This window comes from Micromys minutus (assembly GCF_963924665.1).
Source record: "Micromys minutus genome assembly, chromosome: 12".
Taxonomy (NCBI): domain Eukaryota; kingdom Metazoa; phylum Chordata; class Mammalia; order Rodentia; family Muridae; genus Micromys; species Micromys minutus.
In genome coordinates, this window is record NC_137981.1 from 30461030 (window position 1) to 30467029 (window position 6000).

The window sequence follows — 6000 nt, forward strand, 5'->3', positions numbered from 1 at the left end:
TGGGATCCACAGGTTGAGTACTACTGTTCTAGATCTACACAGCTTTGTTGGCCTCTTCACATTTAAGCACACTATTCACTATTATTTGTGGGGGTTTTTGTTGTTGTTGGGTTTTTTTGTTTGTTTGTTTTTATCTTTGCCCGTTTGATAGAACATACTTTTCTCGGGATGTTTCATTTGTGGGTTATTGTATTACAAATAAGATTGGACATTCTTTCCAAATATTTGTTAACTAAATGCATTTATTTCTTGAAGAATCTGCCTAGATCTACTAGTATCCATCTGCCCTTTTATATATATATATATATATATATATATATATATATATATATATGTATATGTATATGTATATGTATGTATATATATGTATATGTGTGTGTGTGTGTGTGTGTGTGTGTACAAACATATATAGGCATACATACCACAGATCTTTTACACTTCTTAAGAAGGTTCTCAACCTTCTTAATGCTGAGACCCTTTAAGTTCTTCATGTTTTTGTGACCCCCCCATAACCATAAAATTACTTTCGTTGCTACTTTATAACTGTGATCTTGCTGCTATTATGAATTGTAATGTAAATATTTTTGGAGATAAAGGTTTGCCAAAGTAGTCACAACCCACGGGTTGTGAACCACTATTCCACACAGTTTTTAGCTGGAATTCTCTGCCCTTGGTGATTAGAACATTCTATGTGTTCTCTGATTTGCCAGGAAATAATTCTGCAAAGTTATGGTTCTTGGTAATTTTCCTATTGTGGTGGGAGGTCTGAACTGAAATTTTATTTTAATTATTCCAGATCAGCTCTGTCTTTGTAGTGCTGTCTCAGTTGTGTCTCTGGAGATACTATGGCTTCTAAATTATGTCTTTTAAATGTTCATCAATCTTTTTTTTTCTTCAAGCCTGACTCAGGATAGATTCTGAAATAAGATGAAACATGGGTTCTATTTATATTTTTCCTCGAATTCAATAAGTCGCTAGAGTTTTTCTTAAATCCAAATGATTCCCCTGATGTCCAGAGAGACAACCAACCCAAAAGGAGCCTCACTCAGCAGTCCGCAGAATCAAGTGACGGCCAATGGAATGACCACAAGGCAATAAACAGGCTCCATCATAAATTATGAAGCAGAGAGCCAAATAGTTTCCCTCTGAGAATATTTTTAAGAAAAGCATTTTGTCCCAAATCTCTTGTGGAGGGACAATTGCCATCAGAGAAGAAGAGAGATATTTTCTGAGGGCCACAGTAAGAAGTGGTCTGGGTTAAACCAGATGTAATAAAGGATGAAAATCCAGGGTAGGAATAAAAGGTTGATCTTCACTGTTGAAAGATCAGGAAGAATTTTCCTTGGGAAAGCATTTAAGTGCCAGCAAATTCAGCTTGCAGCTCCCTGAATTTGCACAAGACATCTATGACTTTATCCGGATTGAAGAAGACTCTTTGCTTAGAAGTCTCTGGGCCAAGAAAACAAGGCCCATGGCCAAATAAGGTTGCTGGAGGTCTAGGGACTCTGCTTGGCCTGTCTTTGGATGTCCTATCCCTATTCATGTCTTCCCTTTGTTTCTTGTGCTTGTACTTATTTCTGCTTCTCCAAAACAAGATGGCCTCATATATTCTAGATGTTCAACCATTTGTACAGCTGTTATCCTTTCCTTACCCCTTCAGGTTTGTAAAGGGCTTTTTCCTCTCCAGCAAGAACTCTCATACAAGTGGGATATATTGAAGGACTGTGGATCCCATGGGACTTAGATTCTAAACAGAAGTAGCAAGCCACAGCTTGTAGTCCAAATTGCTCCCACTATAGCAACAAGTGATTCCTACAAGTTAAAGACTTTTGAAGCCAGATGATATTTGTAAGATGTGAAATTTTATATCTCAGGGTTTACAAATAAAGTTTTACTTAAACACAGTCCTGTCCACTCATGTACATAGTGTCTGCTTCCACATTGAGGTAGCAGAGGTAAGCTGAGTGACAGAGCCTGGATTTGTCCTGAAAACACTGAAAAGTTGTACCATTCTAATAGGCACCAGAGTGCATAGGTGAACAAGCCCATGAGGTGGTAGCTAACAATGTGGACCACATGACTGGGATGGAAATATGAGAGAATGTGAATGATGGAGTCAAGGGAGGCATCTCCTGAAATATGAAGGTTGAACTGAGAACCACAAAAGAGCCTCTTGGGAAAATGTTGTCAATGGTGATTGCTAAGACTAGCACTCTAAAGAAACAGCCAGAAAACCACCGAATGCTTGGAAATGATGGGGAGATGTGTGTCTGGCAAGACCTAGTCTGGCACCTGAGATGTTGGTAACAGGTCCTATTGGAGTAAGGTGGAGTCTGGGACAGCTGCCTCATCCAGTGGTCCTGTAACAAAATGAAGGGGGACCAGAATCCTCACAGGCTGGATCTGACTGGGAACATGGAGAATGGTCCTACAAGAGTGGTAATATAAAACATAGACAGGAAATAGAGGCACACTGGGTTCTGGGAGTTAGTTCAGTAAGACGTAGTGCTTGATTGGATACAATGATAAGAAAGTGTCAAAGGGTAAGGCCAGCTTTCCAGTTTAAATGGAGCCACTAATACCTTTGTAGAGCTGAAAGCATTGGGAGTTAGTTTGCTTGGGAGAGGAGAGAACAATTTGTCTTTCAGATGTCTAAGGAAAGATGAACAAAAAAAAAAAAAAAAAAAAAAAAAAAGCATTAGATCTAAGGGCCACGAGCTCTACAGAAAGTCAGTGGAAAACCTGACCATCCTACCTTCTGAGGCCAAGTACTTAAGAGGATGTGTGATGGGCCTAATGGCCTTCTCATGAAGGCTTCTGGATAGCAGCGGCTGCACATACCATTGTTCCCTGACCAGCATCCTCCCATCCCCTAGCCTGGCACACAATCATCTGGCCCTTTGACAAACATTTATTAGCCTCCTTTTAGTCCCATTATTTCAAGTCACACGAGTCAATCAGTGCCTATGGTCTCCAGGCATGGTGCCACGGTATAGACAGGGTTCCTGCGGGTAAGATGAGTTTTCATGACAAGAGGTCACCACACCTCATTATGAAGTGCTTAAGAAAAATGTTTTTCTGCCCAACTTGAAGCAACCTTATGTCTGTGGAAGCTAGTCTATGCTTTCAGGATTACTCAGCTTGTCATTGGCCAGAGAGTAGGGAGATGTGAGTGCTCTAACAATTCCTGTGAGTGGTTTGACTTTTTTGGAGTCACCAGAAGCCTAATACAAAGGTCACTTCTGAAGCAACACTGTCACTGAATCCCTAGCTTTCTACAAGCTCCATCTTGCAATACAAGAGCACAAATGACCCAATTTGTACATCTCTCTACTCTTTCAAGTTTCAAGTACACTGGCCAAGCTCCCACCAAAATCAGTTGTCAGCCATTTCATGACCTGTGTAGAAGCAAAGACACGAAACCTTCACTTCAGTGAGGAACAGTCATAGTAGAGCCTTCATCAGGCCATTGTGAGGAGCAGATTTCACATGCCAGAGAATAACAAACACTGCACAAACATTGCACCTCAGTGTACAATCAACAAGCACCTCTGTATGGCAGACCCAACTCACCTAACTCTGGGGCAGTCAACATTTTTATAATCTCCTGGGGTTGGGGAATCTTAGTAGACTGCTTTTTGAAGGGTAAATTGCAGCTGTTACTGGAAATTACCTGAAAAAACTATAGCAAGACATGGATAGTTCTGGCTCTGGATATCTGAACCTCTCCTTCCCCAGTTCTCCTCTCTGAGAATATAGAGGGAGTGAAACAAAGGCTTTGGGAGAACAAACCTGGAAACGAGGTTCTCTGTTTGCTTATTTGTTTGTTTTGTTTTGTTTTGTTTTTTCTGGGTAGAAAGGATCCTCTCTCAATGGAATAAGATGTATACACACACACACAACACACACACACACACACACACACTTCTTTATGTCAACCCACTGCTGTAGTAGTATTATTGCTATTTTATTTATTTATTATAAATAAAGACATAGAGGTATAGAGGGGCAGAGTAACTTATCCAATGTTGTACAATCAACTGGTAGATGGTGTGGGATCTGAGACAAGACAAAAATCTCTGTTCTTACACAAAACAGTCCAGCTTCTCCATGGTGGTCCAAAATGATGACATAGTTTGCCCACTGCATCCAAAGTGCTGGCTGAGGTTCTGACTATGTCCTTAGTAGTTAACTACACAGTATTTAGCACTTGGGCTTGTTGATCTGGCCTGTGCACCTCATATTTGATGGTACCAAAGATCATCAGGGCTTCTCTTCAGGCCTCTGAAACCTACTGCCCACCAGCCTGGCACAAACACAACACTGCTAAGTTCTAGATGGAGCTCCTGTACTAACCCTTGAGACTAAGCTCAAAAGGCCAGGACATACCTGCTTAGCATGTGCTAGGCCTTGAGTTCAGTTCTGAACACCATAAGAAACAAACATCAACAACAACAAATTCAGCTTAAACAGCCTGTTGACTTGACTTTCCAAATCTGGCTTCTAGAGTTTTCTCTTGACTACTCCAGGGTACTAGGTGCCCCTCACCACTGAGCCTTTGCCCCTGCTTTCATCTAAAGGGTTTTTTGATCCTCTTTTGTTTTCAGCCGTCTGTCCTCAAACCTAGTCTAACTTTCATGCTTCAGGCTTGCATATACCTAAGTGAGGCAGGTAAACACGGGAAATATTTTATCTTGGATCTTTCATATCTGATCCATACACAGGTGTGTGTGAGTGCGTGCGCGCACACACACACACGCACACACACACACACACACACACACACACACACACACACACACACCTTTGTAATAATCCACACTTGGCAGCATAGCTTTTTTGCCTGCACCTGCAATACATGTGCATGCCCTCCCCCCAACTCTGTCTGGAAACTGTGCTAGCAAACCTCAAAATCCCTGCAATTTCCCAACTGCACCAGGATACACGTACTCCCATCTTTGAACAGTGACTTGAGTTTCTCTGCCCCTGAAAACAATCATATCTAGACAGTTTCTATTTAGGTATATTCCAATGCATCTGGGTTTAAAGACAGAAGGGCCAATGCGGCCTGAATTAGTTTTGAGTGCACATGCAGTAAGTCAAAACAGCGTCCTCTAGTAACCTTTTAGGGAGTCCCCTATTTACCATCTTATGCCTATGCATAACTAAGCAAGCATACGATAAAAATCAGATCCCTCGTGGGAAGGGACATGTGCAGTATAGAAATGATTATATAGTCTAAACTGATCCAAATCACAGTAGAGAACCACACAAACAACAGCTCCTTAGAAACTAGCCCTTCCTTTCCTTAGATGCCATAATAGGAGACTCTGAGCTATAGCCTGGGGCTCCTTAGAACCCTCATTCTGGTGGCCCACTGTTTAGCTCCACAGCTGTGCCTCTTTTTAAATATGCCTTATCTGTTTGCTTCACATAAATTTATCTTGTTTCTTCTGCAAATCTTTCTGAACCCTTGTTTTCAATTCTTAGCCTAAGAGGCTAATAACCTGGAAACACACCACCCAGACCCCAACCACCAGTAACAAAGGAAAGGCAAAATGTGCATTTCCTTTGAAATAGCGCTTCCCAAAGTACAATCCCTGAACCTCAGAGAGCCCTACTACCAAGATTTACAGAATCTTAAGAGACCAAAAGCACCATTACATTGCTAAACATTAAGAAAATGCAAGTCAGGTCATGGTGGGTGCTCAGTGGGTGTTCAGAGGCACTGAGGAGATGGCTTAGCAGGAACAATAGTTACTGTAAAATTATTAGGACCTGAGTTCTAGCATCCACATGAAAGTCAATGGAAGTAGTCAGCCTTTAAAACCTCAACACTGTGGGGTGCAGAAGGTGTGGGGGGGCAAGGATGAACCTCAGGGTTACCCCTGGTAAGTCAAGGTTTATTGGAAACACACACTGGTCTTTGGAGTCATCCTTGGGGCTTTGACTCACTCGTTCATAAATATTTACTCTTTCCTTTAATTTTTTTATTTGTGT